Source organism: Notolepis coatsorum (genome assembly GCF_963971535.1).
Source record: "Notolepis coatsorum genome assembly, chromosome: 13".
NCBI lineage: Eukaryota > Metazoa > Chordata > Actinopteri > Aulopiformes > Paralepididae > Notolepis > Notolepis coatsorum.
The window spans coordinates 96,540,315-96,560,272 of NC_140177.1; positions in this window are offsets into that span (position 1 = coordinate 96,540,315).

Sequence of the window (19,958 nt, forward strand, 5' to 3'; positions counted from 1 at the left end):
AGTGGAAAAGATCAGTGTGATAAAGGGAAGACTGAAGATGCAGGCGAGAGGGGGTGAAACGAAGGGGGGGTCATACGACATTAGCGGAGGAGAAATGCTGATCCAGCATCAAGGTTATGACTCCCTTGCGCCACCCACGAGTGGCAGAGACCAGGGGGGAAAAAGGGGGGATGGGAAATTCTCCACTCAATGCCCACTGATGGCTAGCCCTACAGGGCAGGCCTATTATCAGCCATGGAGTCACAGAGACATGGACTCCCTAGTGGCCAAATTGCCCCCCTTAACCAAGGGTGGTCAAAAGTGGGTAATGGAACTTGAAAGATACACAGCAGGAGATCGCCTGTGCTTAGGTGACCTCCGGGCGTTGATGGGAAGAATAGAGGGGCGATTGCCTGCTAGGCAGACCGATCTGCTCGCTCAATGCAATATGCATCAAGACCAGGAGGACTTCAATCTACATAGACCACGCTATTGGGCAGCAGTAAGGGACCGATATCCTACTAATCGGACACTCACTGCACTGGCCAGCCTGAAAAAGGAATCTAATGAGGACATTCACACCTTTCTTAAACGGTGTAAGGATGTTTGGTTGGAGTGTACAGGGGAGAGGTATGACGAAACAGAGGCCACAGTAATGGTGTGGAGGAGTGCCGTAGTTAAAGCTCTCCCAGAACCGGTCCGTATCAAATTGGACGATATCGTGGGGTTGGACACGAAAACTGATGAGGAATGGAGGGCATTTCTCATACATTATGACATTAGAAACCAGAAGGCACAAGGGGAGAGTGAGGAAGAGATGAAGAATCTGGCTAAGAGATTATTAAAGTTTCAAGTTGCGGAGAAGGACAGTGAGCGAAATCAAGGGAAGAAAGAGAGGAGACAGATGCTATTGGGGTCCGCCTTGAAACAAGAGCCTCAAGAGGCGGAGATGGCAGTTGCGCCTGGTGGAAATGTGATGGAACAACAACAATGGCCCAACCCCATGCAATATCCAATGTATGGGTGGGGGGGCCATGCCCAGACAGGGGAGGGGCGGGCAGCAGCAGCGGGATGATGCCTGCTATCTCTGTGGAATGCGGGGTCATTGGGCCCGGAACTGTTGGGGTCACAACCAACGGGGAACCACCAGGGGAAACCAGAGACCCTTTGGCCCCAGAGGAAGAGGGGGTTTACGCTATCAATCAAACATGGGTCCGCCGAACATCCAGGCAGGACAGCCACCTTCCCCCTACTGGACTCCTCCTGCATACCCTGGTCAGCAGCAAGTTCCGCCCCAGTACACACAACCACAGTATGGTCCAATGCCACCCAATGCTACGCAGTTGCCTATGGCTGCATGGGGTAATGACCAACAATGAAGAGGCCCAGAGGGTCCAGCCACGGGTGAAACACTTCATGAACCAATGGTCACCTGTCTAATTGAGGGAGAGGACATCCAACTGATGGTGGATACGGGGGCTACAGTTTCTGTCCTTAACAGTCTCAGGGGTAAAGTCCCACCGCTGTCCTCTCATACTCTCAGAACGGTTGGATTTTCGGGTAAAGCAGATGAACAGAAATATACTACCCCATTGGTCACACGAATAGGCAGTCAAACCCTAAGTCACTCATTCCTCCACGCGCCACAATGCCCAGTCAATCTAATGGGCAGAGACCTCCTAGTTAAGTTAGGAGCTGTCATTTTCTGTACTTCTGATGGTATCATTTTGCGACTCCCGGGAAGTCATGACGACACTCTCATCACTCGCCGCTATGGACAAAGGATATTAATGTTAGGAGCAATTGACACTCAACAGGAAATCACTCAGGTCTATTGGAGTAGGCTGCTTACTACTGAGGTTGACACGCCAGAAATACAGAGACATTATATGATGTGGAAACCATGGATAAATACCCTAGGGGCGTATAGGCCCCCGTCAGATCCACTGCACTCGACATACAACTATCTTAGGAGGACTGATGAGGAGTATCAACAGGCCTGGGAGCAAGACAAAGAAGGCCACACTGAGACAATACAGACATCTGACATTATTGTGGGTCCCCAAGGGGTCGCTGCATATTCACATCTGACCCCAGAACAGCAAACATGGTACACTCTAGACGCAGACGCCACACCCCATGTCACCTTAGCGATTGCAGTAGGGTATGAAGCTAGGTCCCTGGGCTTTATGATGAAAGAGGCCCTCACCTGTGAGTGGGTGCCCACTGCATTCCCCAAGGTCTTCACAAACCCCGTAAACAACATGTGGAAAATCCTCCACAGAGGCACAGATAAGGGCTTGTTGGAGGTACAAGAATTGGAACGTGACCATGGACGAGAACACACAGATCACCCGGACACTGAGACATGGCTGCGTGCTGTGCCGTCCAAACTGTGGACTACGGGGCCATTCGATGTGGGTTGTGTGACACACAGAGGAGTATCAGTTACCCTTAAGCCTGACCAGTATCCCTGTTGGCGGCCGCAGTACCGCCTTAAGCCTGAACAGATTGTTGGAATAACAGACACTATCGAGGGGCTCCTGGAGGTCGGGGTTCTAAGATACACCACATCCCCATGGAACACACCTATCCTACCAGTACCCAAGGCAGGGGACAGGGGGTGGAGAATGGTCCATGACTTAAGAGAGGTCAACAACGCAACCATGACAGAAAACATTCCTGTGCCTGACCCATATGTGGCACTACAGAACATCAATCCATCACACACCCACTTCACAGTCATTGATCTAGCAAATGCATTTTTCTGCTTACCCCTCGACCCAAAAGTACAAGATATGTTTGCCTTTACCTATGGTGGCAGTCAACTCACCTATAACAGGCTACCACAGGGCTATAAGGACAGCCCTGGGCTATTCAATCAAGCCCTAAAGAGGGACCTGGACACCTTACAGCTTCCTGAAGGGGTCAATTTGATCATGTATGTAGACGATTTAATCATGGCCTCGCCTACAGCTGAGGCCTGTTTAAGAGCCACCACTGACCTACTGACACTACTCGCCGAGGTAGGATACAAAGTGAAGCGAGAAAAGACACAAATAGCGAGAAAGACTGTCACCTTCTTAGGGCGACTCATCTCAGCTAACAGCCTGTCGTTGACTTCGTCACAGAGAACATCTATACTCTCACACGGTAAACCGAGGACAGTACAACAGATGTTGGCCTTCCTGGGCCTCACTGGGTACAGTAGGACTTACGTGCCAGACTATGTGACTCTAACTCAACCACTCAGAGACATGATTGCTGAAGCAGGGAATAGAAACCTCACAGCAGAACTGAAATGGACAAGGGAGGGCGAAGAGGCCTTCACTCAGACCAAGCAGGCACTGGCACAAGCTGCGCATTTGTGCACACCAGACTATACACAACCATTCTACCTTGATGTTTCTGAAGTAGGGGGGGTAGTGAATGGTGTCTTGTATCAGAAGCAAAGGGGAGAGAGGAGGGTGATGACATACCACAGCTCAAAGCTCGACAACATAGAGCTAGGTCAGACGGGATGCGCCAGGCACCTGGCTGCACTGGCCAGAGCTATTGAAAAGACAGCTCATGTAGTCATGTGTCACGCTCTGAAGGTGAACACATCACACGGTGTAGTTGCATTTTTGAGCTCTAAAGCTTTTGCATTCTCACCTGTCAGAAAGATCAGGATTTCAGAGTCCCTCACACAGCCACACATTAGCTACGAGACCGGAAAAGCTAACATGGCTTCGGGATTAGCCTCTGATGATCATGAGCCACATGACTGCAGCTACATAGCGGAGCGTGACTTAAAGATCAGGTCAGATCTGCGGGAGGAACCGATGCCAGAGCCAGATATGGTTCTCTTTTGTGATGGGTGCTGCTACAGGGGTGAGAATGGGAATATTGCTTCTTATGCCGTGGTAGAACAGAGAGACTCTAAAAATGTGACTATAGAGTCTGCCATTATTCCTCAGCCAGCGTCTGCTCAACTGGCTGAAATAATAGCATTGACAAGAGCATTGGAACTGGCATGGGGTCAGAGGGTAGACATCTTCACTGACTCTGCGTACGGCCACATGGCTGTGCACATAGATGGCCCACAATGGATTAGGCGGGGGTTTATTACCTCTCAAGGCACACCAATAAAACATGCAAAAGCACTTAGGGATCTTTTGGCAGCAGTCCTCCTTCCCCTGGAGGTGGGGGTCATGAAGTGTAAAGGTCATCAGAGTTCAGACACATTTATTGCCAAGGGGAATGATGCAGCAGATAAGGCAGCAAAATTTGTGGCAGGGTACAAAGGTCAGATGATGTGTTTACGTGAGGCGGAGGAGCTGGAGTTGACAGAGGAATCAATCAGGGAGCTGCAGCGACAGGCTGGTCCATATGAACAGAACCAGTGGCTGAGGAAGGGAGCTACATGTGTTGATGGGATTTGGAGAGCACATGATGGCCGCCTAGTGGCACCAGCTAAACTGTGTCAACTGATCATAAAGCAGGCACATGGCCCCAACCATGTGGGCAGACTGAGAACTACTAAAGAGGCAGAGACGCATTGGTGGCATCCATATTTCAAAGAGATAGTGGAGAACTTCATTGCAGACTGCCATACCTGCAACGCCTTTAATGTAAAGAGGACCTACAAGTGTCCTATGGGTAGGTTCCCTGTCCCAGATGCGCCTTTTAAAGAAATCTGCATAGACTTCACGGATATGGGAGCTGAGAATGTTGTACGTGGATATAGGTACATTTTGGTTGCGGTGGACAGGTTCACCCGATGGGTAGAAGCCATCCCCTGTAGGAAAGAGGATGCGGCCACAGTTGTTAAGTGGCTAAGAAATGAGCTTGTCCCCCGTCATGGGCTCCCGACATTGGTCCGGAGTGACAATGGCTCGCACTTTACCAGTCACAAACTGGCAATAGTGGAAAAGCAGCTAGGCATAGGGCACAAATTTGGGGCAGTTTATCATCCGGCCTCGCAGGGCCTTGTAGAACGAGCAAACCAAACTTTGAAGAGGAAGATTGCCAAGGCCTGTCATGGGACTAAGATGAAGTGGGTGGATGCACTTCCCCTTGCGCTGATGTCCATGAGGGGGTGTTGGTCCAGCGTTGAACATATGGGACATTGAGGTGGAAGACTATATTAGGGCTCTCACTAAAATCACTCAAGTCTTGTCTTCACAGATCCAGAATGCAGAGCCAGCCGAGGAGACACCGGAACAGACTCCTGTTAAACCTGGTGACTGGGTAAGGGTCAAAGTGCACAAAAGAAAGTGGACTGACCCTAGGTGGAAAGAGCCTGCCCTGGTAGTGGAAGCTACCTCGCACGCTCTGAAGGTAAAAAGTAAAACAGGAGCTAATTGGCACCACCTCACACATTGTGTACCTGCACAGGAACCCTCTCGTAAACTTGGAGAGGTTAGACACGATTTGGCCGTGCTGGAACAAGAGAGTAATGAGAATCTGGCTACCTGATCTATTAGAATCAGCAATATCAGATGACATTCTGTCTGATATAGGACAAAACACGCTTGACGACATCCTTAATATAACATCCCCTTCTTCTCACCAAATACAACACCAGAACGCAGTTGTAAACATTACTGGAGTACGCCATATCTCTGTAAAACTGAGTAGGGTAGTGGTGGGTAGTCTGGCAATCACAGTGTTTTCCTTGCTACTTGCTGTACTTTGTTACGGAATAAGATACCTCCTAAAAAATGGAAATGGCGTCTAAAAATGAGAAATTCACATGTCTTAGGATCAGTCTGGTGTTAGGATGTCTGTTAGTTTTTACCCTTGGTCTGTTCTGCTATTGTTTCTCATCCAACCCCCATGCAGTGCAGCAGACTATCAAAGAACCTGCTTCCCGTGACTACGCCCAGAGACGCGGGGTTAGAAGGGCCAGATACATTATGGACGTCAGGTTTGAGGAAGGGAAGACAGCAACAGTGTTGATTGACGCTTGTATATTGGCTGGCTGTAGGGGGAATCATGCTACATACTCCCAGTTGAATAAACGCATCTGTGTTTCCCATGCTCTTCCGTGCCGTTCCCCCACAGACTCAGCTTGGGACACTAAGGGGAGCAGGGACCATGGCCGCACGCAGGATCCAGAGATGAGATTAGACGAGTCTGGGCGCTCGCTTAAAGACAGACTGACTGTGATCAACGGACAACCCCCACCCAGCTGTAAAGTAGGTTCATGTAACCCCATTGTTATCACCCTCGTAAATGCACAGGTGGGGGATGCCGTTGATCTGGTCGTAGGTATTCCGGGTGTGGGATATCCAGATTTCACAGGACCATTTAGACTGGTGATAGGGCCCCCGAACACCCCACCCCCCCTAGTAGAGGGAGTCCGACCCAGACCATTAGCCACTGAGCATCCACAAGTCACATATGTTCGTATGGGTTCGGTAGAAGACACCATAGCCATAGAGACAGGATATACTGAGCCAAATATGTGGTTAAGATGGATGCTGTTCACTGCAAAACTGAACGACGTGTCTGAATGTGTAATCTGTGCATCAGCCAGGCCCTCGTTGGGCACAGTCCCCTTTCCTGTGAGCATGCGGGAGGACCCCGGGGGTTTCATGTGTCTACTGGACATGTTCCTCACTAAAATCGCTGTTAAACCCAATTGCACCGCACTCACTAAGCTCTTTCCCCCCGTTGGAGTGGCCCCCATTGCTCCCCCGTTTACTCCTTATCTGGGGGCGTACGCGTGTATCACCAGGAGGGACAGAGGAGGCAGAGCAGTGGGGGAGATAAAGACATGTGACACGCAACACAGTGTCAACACACTGAGTACAACAGGAGACTTGTCAAAGATGCGCTACGCCAGGACGGATGTCTGGTGGTATTGCGGTACAGACATACTCTACTCCATTCTCCCCGATAGATGGTCAGGTGTATGTGCCCCTGTTCAGCTGGTTTTGCCCTTTTATGCTATCCCCTATACTGCTGAGGAATTAGAGAACACAGCGGCAGGGGAGAGGGTACTCCGCCCCAGCCCTCGCCGTAGCAGGCGTAGGGCCCCTAAAGGCTCCTTTGACGGTAGCGTTTATCTTGATTCCATAGGCGTACCAAGGGGGGTCCCCGACAAGTTCAAGGCCCGGAACACAGTGCTCGCAGGGTTTGAATCTATTTTTGTTTGGCCCACAATTAATAAGAACCTAGATTGGCTTAACTATGTATTTTACAATCAGCAGCGATTTATAAATTACACAAGGGAGGCTTTTGAGGGGGTGGCGGAGCAGCTCTCCGCTACCAGCCTCATGACACTCCAGAATAGGATGGCGTTCGACATGTTAATGGCTGAGAGGGGCGGGGTCTGTTCCATGTTCGGGGCCTTATGCTGCACATTTCTCCCGAACCACACTAGTCCTGACGGCTCAGTGACCAAGGCCTTGTTAGGCTTAACGACCTTGAGTCATGAGCTTAAGCGGAACAGTGGTGCAGCAGACCCTTTCGGTGGAGCGATGGAGAGGTGGTTTGGTCGGTACAAGTCTATGTTTGTCAGTATGTTTATGTCCCTCGCTGTTGCCGGTTCTGTTCTTGGTAGGATGTTGTTGCATCCCTTGTCTCCGTTCATTGACCAACCGGCTAATTACTACTGCACTGTCCAAGGAGAAGGATTCCTCCTTCTTTCCACTGTTAAAGGAAGAAGGCGAGCCGAATGGGCACTCGCTGAGGTTGGCGGAGGACGATCGCGGGAGCTACATTTCTCTGTATCCTACACCAGGAGCACTAGATGCCCATGGAAATCTCCCTGATTCTGTGCATGCTCGTGTATATCTCCCTAATTCTATGCAATGTCCCTTTAAGTCTGCCACTCTCCCGTATGTCTCAGACCGTATGTCCCGTGTACAGGCCGTATACCCCACCGTATGCCCCCCTCCCCCCCCTGCTGTCCCCTCTGCCCCGTTCCCTCCGTTCCCCACTCCAGCCCCTCCTCCCAGTGTCCCCTCTGCCCCGTTCCCTCCGTTCCCCACTCCAGCCCCTCCTCCCAGTGTCCACTCTGCCCCATTCCCCCTGTTCTCTACTCCGGCCCCTCCTCCCACTGTCCCCTCTGCTTCATTTACATTTAGTCATTTAGCTGACGCTTTTATCCAAAGCGACTTACAAGTTCTGTGCGACAAGACAGCAAGAAGGGTATAACTCTATCAGCTGAGTAACAATGTTCATCAAAGTGTTGCGTGTTACAGTGTAGGTTAGTTTATTAGGACAAGTGCATGACAGTAAGGTTAGTCGGGGTTCGTTTTTTTTTTTTTTTTTATCATTTCAGATAATGGTTGAAGAAGTGCGTCTTTAGTCGACGGCGAAAGATTGGACAGGATTCGGCTGTCCTAACTGGGATGGGTAGTTCATTCCACCATTGTGGGGCAAGGACTGAGAATAGGCGGCTTCTCTTTGATGACCCTCCGGGAGCTTGGATAGGAGTAGATCTGAGGCGGCCAGAAGATGCAGAACGTAGGGGTCTTGAGGGTGTGTAGTTAGAGACCATTGACCGGAGGTAGGCGGGAGCGGTTCCCTTTGCCGCACGGTATGCTAGGTCGAGGGCCTTGAAGCGGATACGTGCAGCAATGGGGAGCCAGTGCAGGTCCCTAAGAAGTGGGGTGACATGGGCCGACTTCGGTAGGTTTGAGATCAGGCGGGCCGCTGCGTTTTGAATGAGTTGAAGAGGCTTGGTGGCAGTGGCCGGGAGGCCAGCTAGCAGTGCGTTGCAGTAGTCGAGGCGGGAGATGACTGTTGATTGGACGAGGAGTTGGGTGGCTTCTTTTGTCAGGAAGGGGCGTATCCTTCTGACGTTGCTCAGGAGGAATCTGCAGGTTCTGGTTGTCGCTGCGATGTGAGCAGAGAAGTTCAACTGGTCGTCGAGGACAACACCAAGGTTCTTGGCGGTCAGCGACATGGTCACAGCTGCATTCTCGACTGTGATGGAGAGGTCGGTCAGGGGGGAGGATTTGGCCGGCAGGTGGAGCAATTCTGTTTTGCTTAGGTTCAGTTTGAGGTGGTTGGTCGTCATCCAGGCGGAGATGTCGGACAGACAGGCCGAGATCCGCTCAGAGACGTGGATATCTGAGGGAGGGAAGGAGAGGAAGAGTTGAGTATCATCGGCATAACAATGATATGAGAAGCCATGAGACGTGATAATGTTACCCAGTGATTTAGTGTAGAGGGAGAAGAGGAGGATCTGATGGTTGACTGTGTCGAAGGCTGCAGATAGATCTAGGAGAATCAGGACAGAGGAGAGGCCTTTCGCTTTTGCCAAGTGAAGTGCCTCTGTGACCGCAATGAGGGCCGTTTCTGTGGAGTGGCCAGTCCGGAAGCCAGATTGATTGGGGTCTAGGAGGTCATTCTGTAAGAGATAAGCAGTAAGTTGGTTGGATACAGCACGTTCAAGTGTTTTAGAAAGGAAGGAGAGAAGAGAGACAGGACGATAGTTGGCTATGACGGTGGGGTTCAGGGTTGGTTTTTTTATGAGGGGCGTGACTCTGGCTTGTTTTAGGGAGGTGGGAACCACCCCCGAGTTGAGTGAGGAGTTGATGGTTGCAGTTAGGAATGGGAGGATGTCCGGTGCTATGGTCTGGAGGAGTGGGGAGGGTAGCTGGTCCAGCTGGCATGTAGTCGGACGGTTCAACGTTACCAGTGTCAGGGTCTCGGCTTCTGTAATGGGAGAGAAAGATGACAGAGTGAAGGATGAGGTTCTCGATTCAGCGTTTGGAATGGGTGGGGGTTGGGAGAAGGAGCTGCGGATGTTCTCCACTTTTTCCTCAAAGAAGATCGCAAAGTCTTAGGCAGAAAAAGATGAGGGAGGAGGAGGTGGGGGGGGGGGGAGTGAGGAGGGAAGACATGGTAGCATGCAGTTTGCGAAGATTCTTGGCAGAGGCCTCGATCCTATGGTGAAAGAAAGAAGCTTTGGCATTAGTAATGGTTTTGGAGAATGTTAACAAGAGGTTGTGATATGTGTCGATGTCAGCAGTGAGGCGTGACTTTCTATACTTCCTCTCAGCCGCTCTCAGGACCTGTCTTTGTTCTCTCACTGCATCCGTCAGCCATGGACTGGGTGGGGAACGGCGGGCAGGTTTCTCAACGCTTCTCTTCTGCTTCGTTCCCTCTTTACTCTCTGACTGTACAGGAAGGGGAGGACTGAGAGGCCTCTGGACTGTCCGTTGCCACGTGTTGCCAGATCGTGATATCCAGATAATGGGAGGGAGCTATGCCTGGTCTCTCCTCACCGGATAACACAGACTCTCCTGTACCTGGTACCGGGAGAAGACGCCTCGTGTTATAGGACTCTACCTGTTCTGTCTCCTACTCTACCCTCTCTCTCATCTCTCTATACCGCACCAAATTCTCTCTCTCCTCTGGGCCCCCACATGTATGTGGTCACACTCCACAAGCCCAACTAGGTTACGTGTAGGTCTGATGTACTAGTGTTGGTCATCCCATGCAAGCCAGAGAAGGAGCCTCATGTTATAGGCCTCTAGCCTGTTCTGTCTCCTACTCTACCCTCTCTCTCATCTCTCTATACCGCACCAAATTCTCTCTCCTCTGGGCCCCCAATTGTATGTGGTCACACTCCACAAGCCCTACTAGGTTGCGTACAAGTCTGATATGTAGAGCTGTGATCCATCGCGGACGTCGGGCGGCGGTGGAGTTTCGTTTTCTTTTGTATTTTTCTGTTTTTTAGGGGGCCTTTTGGCGCCCTACGCCCTGGTTTGGGTTATACACTGTTATGTTTTATTATACACTGTTATGTTTTATTATACACTGTTATGTTTTATTATACACTGTTATGTTTTATTGTACACTGTTATTATACACTGTTATGTTATGTTTGACAACTCACAGTGTGTCTGATGTGCTGTGAGCTGCGCCAAGGGCCGTTACCATAATAGCGGGACTATGGGACGTTGTGTGCCTTTTATCCTCCAGTTATGTCATAGTATTAAGCATGTTATTATTCATGTGTTCTTTAATAGGCCGTACATTCTAGGCCGTGGATTGTCTCGGGAGGTTTTTGGCCACATGCAGTGACTCTGTTTGAGGTGGTAGGTGGAGAGGTTGATGATTGTGCCATTTCTCTACCGACTCTTGTGCTTTTTGCGGTGTGGATTGGGTCGGCCGGTGTGTTTTTTTTATATATTGTTTGATTGTTTGTTGTTGATTTAAGGTCCCCTTCTGTTTCATTTTTTCCCTACCTGGTGGGTAGGGAAGGGGGGACTGTCGGAATATGACATGTATAATCATGGAAATTATAGCAGAAACATTCTATAGTACATGTATAATCATGTAAGCAGAATACTTGCAAGGTCCTGGTTCCCTTGGCTCTCTCTCCCTCTCTCTCTCTCTGGCACAGCAGAGCACTCAAAGATCTTAATCAGTGACCATAAAAACTCACACACACAAGATGGCCTAATACAAAGGCACATTCATTCTCCCAAGATGCAGAGTTGGAGCGAATAGCTTTAACTCAATTAATTTGACACGAAACGCCACAAGTAACTAAATTATGACTTGACTAGGATTACCCCGCGATTAGAGGACGGGGCCAGGTAGAGTTTAAGTACCAACGATAAGACACATACCAATAAATCTTTTTCCCTCCCTTTCACACCAACACACACACACCCACACACACTCACACACACACACACACTCTAGCACACACACACACACCAGCACACACACACACACCAGCACACACACACACACACTCTAGCACACACACCAGCACACACACACTCTAGCACACACACACACACACCAGCACACACACACACCAGCACACACACACACACCAGCACACACACACACACACACACTCTAGCACACACACCAGCACATAAACACTCTAGCACACACACACCAGCACACACACACACACGCAGGCACACACACCAATTATATGACGTGCCATGGGAGGGGTGAAAAGGGATCGGAGGAGGGGAGCCAGAACACTTCTTTTTTCTTTGAGGAGCACACTCTGTGGCCGGCCGGTCATATCACTCTGTGTTCAAACTACTAGTATTATTGTTTATTCCACTTTTTATATCTTATCTACTTTTATACCTTGTTCATTCATTTTTATATAATAAAACTACCTCAAAAGTGTTTCATTCTTTACTTCTTTTTTAAATCTTATTACCGATCGGGTTCTCAAAGGTTCCAGACCCGACAGTGCGCTCCCCTCTCGGTCAGTCTGACCATAATATGATCTTTTTAATCCCTCAGTACCGTCAACAGTTAAAAGGACTGTCCGGCCTGTGAGGCAGTGGTCGACTGAGGCTGCTGATATGCTCAGCGACTGTCTGGAGCTCACTGACTGGTCTGTTTTTAGTGAAGCATGTGATGATTTGGATGAATACACTGACACAATATCCTCATACATCAACTTCTCGGAAGACAGGTGTATCCCATCAAAGATGATGACTATCTATGGCAATAATAAGCCATGGTTTAATAAAGAGGTTAAAAGTCTCTGGGTTAAGAAGAATCAGGCTTTCAAAAGTGGAGATGCAGATCTCTATAAAATTGCCAGGTATGAATTTGAACGAAGTGTGAAAACAGCTAAGGCTAAGTACAGAGACAGTCTTGAGGACAAATTGAAAGCTGGGGATGCAAAAGGGGTTTGGCAGGGTCTACATATGATTACTGGGTACAAGAATAAACAGTCAGCTCAGAATGGGGACCCCCTACTCCCTGACAAGCTCAATGAATTTTATTGCAGATTTGATGTGCACTCAGGTGATCAACCCAGGGTAGCTGATAGAATGGGTCCTGTAACCCCCCCCCTTTGTAGTCGAGGAACACCAAGTCAGAGCCTTACTCCGCAAACAAAATGTTAGGAAGGCCGCAGGGCCAGACAATGTGTCTACTTTTACCCTGAAAAATGGTGCTGACCAACTCGCTACTGTTTTTACAGATCTTTTTAATTGGTCTCTCAGCACACTTAAAGTCCCGGCATGCTATAAATCTGCCATAGTCATACCTGTGCCCAGGAAATCTAGCGCTGCTTGTCTGAATGATTACAGGCCCGTCGCTCTGACCTCTGTCATTATGAAGGTGTTTGAGCGGCTTGTCTGTGATCATTTATCTAGTATTGTTAAATTAGACATGTATCAGTTTGCTTATCAGCCCAACAGGTCTGTAGGGGATGCTGTATCTATGTGTTTACACACCATCCTGCAGCACCTGGAGGCCTCTGCCACTTATGTACGAATTTTGTTTATTGATTTTATATCAGCGTTTAACACGATTGTGCCTTTTAAATTATTTGAAAAACTTAAATTGCTCGGAATTGATGAGTCTCTGTGCTATTTTATTCTAGATTTTCTCTCAGACAGAGAACAAGTGGTTAAAGTAGGTAATTTGTTCTCTAGTTCCAGGACCTTGAACACCGGGGCCCCCCAGGGCTGTGTTCTCTCTCCTCTGCTCTACTGTCTATACACTAATGACTGTGCCTCCCACTCTGATTCTGTCCGATTTTTTAAATATGCGGATGACACAACAGTAGTGGGACTAATTAAGAACGGGGATGAATCGGCCTATAGAGCTGAAGTCGATAGCTTTGCTGTATGGTGCAAGGAGAACGACCTGCTTTTAAACATCTCTAAGACAAAGGAAATTATAGTTGACTTCCGGCGCGGGGAGGCAGTCCACCCTCCTCTGTACATAAACGGCCAGCAGGTGGAGAGGGTGGACAGTTTCAAATTCCTCGGCATCACCATATGTGATAATTTAAAATGGGAAGTTAACACCAGCCTCATAATTAGCAAAGCCCACCAGAGGCTCCACTCCCTGCGCCAGCTTAAAAAGTTTGTTGTGTCCAGGGAGGCGATGCTCAGTTTTTATAGAGCCACTGTAGAGAGTGTCCTTACCTTCTCAATGACTGTGTGGTACGGAAACACCACCGTCCATGATAGGGGACATTTAGAACGAACTGTACGCACAGCGTCAAAAATCATCGGCTGTGAGCTCCCCTCTGTGGCCTCCATTTATGCCACACAAATCCGGCGGAAAGGGGAAAAGGTGATCAGGGACCCTTCTCACCCTGCTTACGACCTCTTTAACCCCCTTCCCTCTGGCAGAAGACTCCAAAGTCTCAGGTGCAGGACATCCCGTTTTAAAAACAGTACATATCCCGAGGCTGTCCGTCACCTGAACTCGAGTACAAATGTACAGGCACTTTGCACAACAAGGGCTAGCACCAGCCAACATGCACTTTAAGGCAATATGCACTTTAAAACTGGAACACTGAGCAATTTATTTTACGTACTGTAGCATTTTTTTCTTTTTAATTGTTTGTGTAAAACTCTTTATTGTGGGGATTGTACTCTTGTGTTTTTATATTGTACTCTTGTGTTTTTATATTGTATTCTTGTGTTTTTATATTGTATGTTTTTAACATTGTCTGTACTGTACGTGGCACCAAGACAAATCCCAATCAACAGTGTTGAAATGGCAATAAAGTTTCTATCTATCTATATTTACTCACGTTGGGTCAATCAAATTGTGGGATATTCCATCACCCAAATTGACTCGTATATCTGATTATATTCAATATCCAAATGATCATAGTTATCAATAATATCCAATAATGAAACGTAGACACATCTTTCAGAAGGTTTATTCAAAGTGAATCAGCAATTACAGACAGGAGACATTGCAAGGAAATTTAACATTGCAATGGGCAGAGTATACACCTGACAGTCTGCCCAGAGCAGAAGGAATCAAGATTATTTTATGTCTTCACCAAGCCAATCAAAATGCTTCTTCATAAATAGGATCAGAGAATCAAGACTGACACGAGACCAAATAAAGAAACGGGTATAATTGGTTGGTAGGGGTTGGATTACAAGTTTCCAACTCTCTGGTGCCATTGTGTGGAATTCACACAGCTTTAACACAGTAGATAAGTACATTGTAGACACGGTTCAAGTAATTTACAATAGATAGAATTATAGACAGATAGATAAACAGATAGATATGGTAGATATATAGATATGGATATTCTTATATTAGCAAAAAAACTGCTAGATTCCGACAGTAACAGGGACAGGATCCTTCTCCAAAGGGAGACGTATTGGATACACTTCCTTGGTGCCTCATTCCGACTGGGATGAAAGAGGAGATTTCATTTGCTTGTCTTTTATGAAGTGAATATCATTTGTGTGTTATGGTGTGTGTGTTTCTTATGTTGTTGTAACCTACATCATGCGACTGTGCCCAAGGACTCGGGAACTCATTCTGACTTGGGGGTGCGGTCGAGTCAGAGATAAATAATAATAATACCATCATATTAAATGCATGCGCGAAGCAGAAGACGATTTATTGCAAGCGGCAACAACAAGCATACATCACCAGCCTACCCCACCTGTTGCGCCCCCGTACCAGAACGCTACGACGGACGGGGACGTCTCTAAATGTCGTGCCTTTATTTTTCAATGTTCACTATTCGGACAACAGCCGCACACTTCCAAAGTGATTATACATCTAAAATCGCTTACCTGCTCAAGGGTCCTGCGTTAGAATGGGCGACAGGCAGCTCTCCACTTCAGTCAGTCCTTTATCCATTTTGTCCAGTCTTCTGCCTTGAAGGTGAATTTCTCTGGCGGGGGGAACTTGAAACTGACTCATACTTTCGCTTTCACGCCGTTAGCGCTAGCTACCCTGCTGTCTCTAAACTCAAACTCAAACTAGTACTAACGTTACTGTAGCAGCCTACTCTAAAGTCTATACCAACGGATTTCCAGTTCCGCGTTGACGCTTCCAGGCCGCGTCTATTCGAATCCCAACCGGTTCATGCGTCGGCTACACGCTGTTAATAACACTGCATTATCGAGACAGCGCCCCTATGACGATCTGGCAATGAAGTAGGGTAAATCTGCAGTGCTGCTTCGCTCTTTGACATTGAGTAGCCTCGGTTACAATGGAATAAATGCCAAAACAACCTTGCAGTTGCAGTTACACTCCCATCCAGCAGGGGGTGCTGCAGCCCCTGCCGCACCTCCCCTTCCCGCGTCCCTGACTGTGCCTGGACTTGTTGGGGTTCCCCCTGTTGGGAGGTGCTTGTTGTGCTGGTTGAGGGTGTTTGACCCACCTGGGACTTTTGATTGTTGAATTTCCGGAATGCACACTGTAGAAGGGCATCTTGCCCCGAAACGTCCATGTGGTAATATATTATTAAAATGTGGAATTGGAGTGCTGTGGAATTGGAGTGCTGTCCTAGTCTTTTTTTTTATGGCTCAAGCAGGTCCCCAGAAACATGTGGAATAGTTACATTTCATGATTGAATTAGAACTTAATGAGATAATGTATGGTCCCTGAGACAAAACCATAGCAAATGACGGTCCGCTGCCTAATGTGTATCAATGTGGGAGTCCACAACACAGTGGGGAAACACTGCTGTAACACTGCAAGACTGTGTTGAGCTGTTTTCACCACTGGAGGGAGTCCCAGATCTTTGCTAATATCCAGCTTCCTTCGACGAGGCACTGAAGGGGAGAGGAAAACCACACACTTTTACAGTGAAAACCCTGGTTTTATTCTCCATTCTTTTACTGTGTGTATTTATTGTACACATCATTTTGTAATGAAAGTAACCACCAACATAACATGTCATAATAATCTTTTATAATTCTATTGTGGGAATTTGATAAGATTTACCCCCAAATTAGAGGTGCACTATGTCGTTTTGGGAGAGTCAGAGAAGTGAAACTGTCTTCAGAGGAAAATTGTGCCTCTGGAATACTGTTTGAAGCTAGAAAGCTACCTACAAAGTTACAGGTTCACTGTTGTTTACAAAGGCAGGGCCCACAATTCATCATCTGAAACTGTTTGGAATAAAAATATATATATAATAGTATTAGCCTGTGGCCGGCAGTAGTTCCTCAAGGGACGCTGATTGGTCCGAACCACAGTGGTTCAGGGACAAGTTGAAGCCTAACTTCATGGATTCTCATCTTCTTGGTTATAGTAAATATGCTTTTGTAGCACTCGTGTCACTAACAGTAACAGCTGTTTGCCACGGGCACAGTTCTAGGTTCGAATGAGGAGAGGAGTAATATGCACAATTAAAAGAATAGTAGACCATGAGACAGAGTTATAACAATGACGGTGTTTTAATTAAAAGCGCGCTAGCTAGACAGTAATAATACATACAGACGTAAAGTACAAGTAGTGGTTTGAAGTATCCCTTTTTGGTTCTTTCAGTAACCTCTCCTTTCGGGAGGGTTAGTTTGATATCAAGTCCTAGGTTGATTGGATCAACACATTAGGGTTGGTTCAGACGTCTCTGAGGTTATCTCTAGCTAAAAGCTAGGTTCAAGGTTGGATATTGGATGTATCCTTTTATCATCAGTAAACTCTATATCAGTTTATCATTTCAATAGGTAAATGTTTACTTTAAACATATTAATTTAAACCTTTAAGTGTGCAGGGAATGCAAATACCTTATTAGGTGAAATGCTCCTTTAAACTCTTCCTTTGAAGGTGTAACACAAACAAAGTACCAATAGAAATATTCTAGGTTATAGGAATGCAAATACCTTATTAGGTGAATTTACCCTTTAAACCATCTTTCTTTACAGGAGAACCATCAGTGATTCAACTGTAATCAATATGTCATCAATGGGATTCAAGTATCTTATTGGGTACATTGACCCTTTAACTCGTCCTCTTTACAAGAGAACATCAGTAGTTCAGGTATCTTACCCGGCGTATTTACCCTTTAATTCTCCCTTATAGGAGAAATATCAATGGTTCAAGTATCTTACTGGGTGTATTTACCCTTTAATTCTCCCTTCTTATAGGAGAAATATCAATGGTTTAATAATCTTACTGGGTGTATTTACCCTTTAATTCTCCCTTCTTATAGGAGAAATATCAATACCCATATATCAAATTAAATCAAATCAAATACAAAATACAATATCAAAATAACAAAAGGTGAACAGGGTCGAAGCCATTGGAAGTCCTTGTATTCTCGTTCAATCAGTTCGTGTATTAGGGGATTTCCTATCCCTCGTGAATTCTTAATTGATTTGCCAGTGGACCAGTCGGCCGAAAGACGAAGCGGAAGACAGAGTATTTCTCAAACGGAGCTTTTATTCATCAGAGAAGAAGACAGTTACCCCGCGCGGGCACATCACCAGTAGAAGAAGGAGGCAGAATGTCCATATTACATGTCATTTTATACATACAGGGAGGAGGGGAGGAGTGTGTGTGTGTGTGTGAGTGTGAGTGTGTGTGTGTGTGTGTACTTGGTCAGAAGAAGGGGGGCTAATTGGTTCCAGATGTAGAAACCCCTAGTCTCTGAACAACATCTCCATAAATCAAAGGCGTGACAGCTTGTGCGCGTGTGTACGTGAGTGTGTGTGCGTGTGCACGTGAGTGTGTGTGCGCGTGCATGTGTGTGAGGAGGGAGCCGGCCCTGTGTGTGGAAGGAGCCTTCAGCCAGAGGTCATCAGGTCACGCCACATGCACAAAGGGAGAGACAGAGAGAGCAGGGTGCAGCCTACAGCCTAAGCACAGATATAAGATATTACCAGGCATCAATGAACTAATCTATCAAAAGGATATAGGTCAGTTCAATCCGTGGAAGTTCTTATGATTCAAGTTCAATCAGTTCAAAACTACCGGACTGTTGGTGTAACAGGAGTTGAGCAACAGGGGTATTCACATCAGGCTGGCATTAGCCTTGAGCTATATCAGAGGTTCAGTGGGTTGGCTCGCCATCTTGTATCGGTCCGGCACACTGCCTCGTCCCGCGTGGGCACACGTGGTGAATGGTGGTCGGCCGGGACTCCTGGAACTGCTCCCAGGGTGGAACGGGGTGCTAGAAAAACCTGGCCTGCGTCAAGCAGGCATTCAGAAAATAAAAGCTATTTACCATCTTTTATCGCTTTATCATCCTTTCATTGCTTTCAGAATGAATAATCAATCAGGCTACTTTTAGCTATGCTAAGCTAAAGCAGGCTACCTTATCACAGCACGTGGGAATGTTCGTCTGTCCCATGCTAAGTTAGGCTAAAGTGCACTAGCATATGGGACATTCCTCACGTTCCATATTAAACTCTCAAAATGTATATAGACCATGTTCTTATCGTACAGCATATCAATACAATTATAAGTACTTCTGAAATGGTTTCTTTCTAGTTTTCATTTAAAGGAAAACTCCAACATTTTGGGAAATTAGCTTATTTAACATCTTCCCTGGAGTTAGACAAGAAGATACATACCTTTTTTGTCTCTGTGCGTGCATTTAGCTTAGGGAACAGTCGCTCCGTTAGCATAGCTTAGCTTCATCACTGGAAGTGAGGCGGGGCCTGAGCCTTACAGTGTATCGTTTGATTGATTGATTGAAAAGTTTATTAACAGATTGCAGAATACACTCCAAATACAACTCCAAAACGTTCATGTAAACATGTTGTGACCTGTGTATTCACCACGTGGAGAAATAAAAAATAATTGAATTAGACAATTACGTTTTATAAGCAAATATACTCGGAACAATTTTTTTGCCCAACCACTCCTCTCTGAGCGCAGCCAGTGATTTCAACGTGTCGTCGTGATTGTTGACATTCTCATTCATTCAAAGAGTCCGAACCGATTGAAGTTTATGGATACCATGACTTGAAATCCTCTTACCTTGACGATTAACACTTTGATTGCCTAAGGCTAAATTCATGATATACCATAGGTTGCCAGCTCTATTTGTCTATGTAGAAGTTCCCCTTCTTTGCAGGGCTATAACTTTTTAAATTCTATTGCTAAATTGCCATTATTAGGGCCCATTCAATGTCCTATATATATTGTTCAGGGTGTAGCAACGTTAAACTTTTTCATTCACATATTCATACTAAAATATGATCTAAAGTATAAGTATGTTTTCATCTCTTTCTGCAGCTTTCTCCAGAACGTGATTTATAGCCCCAAATGCATTATATTGATGATCAAATACAGTTTGATAGCAATCGGCGCGA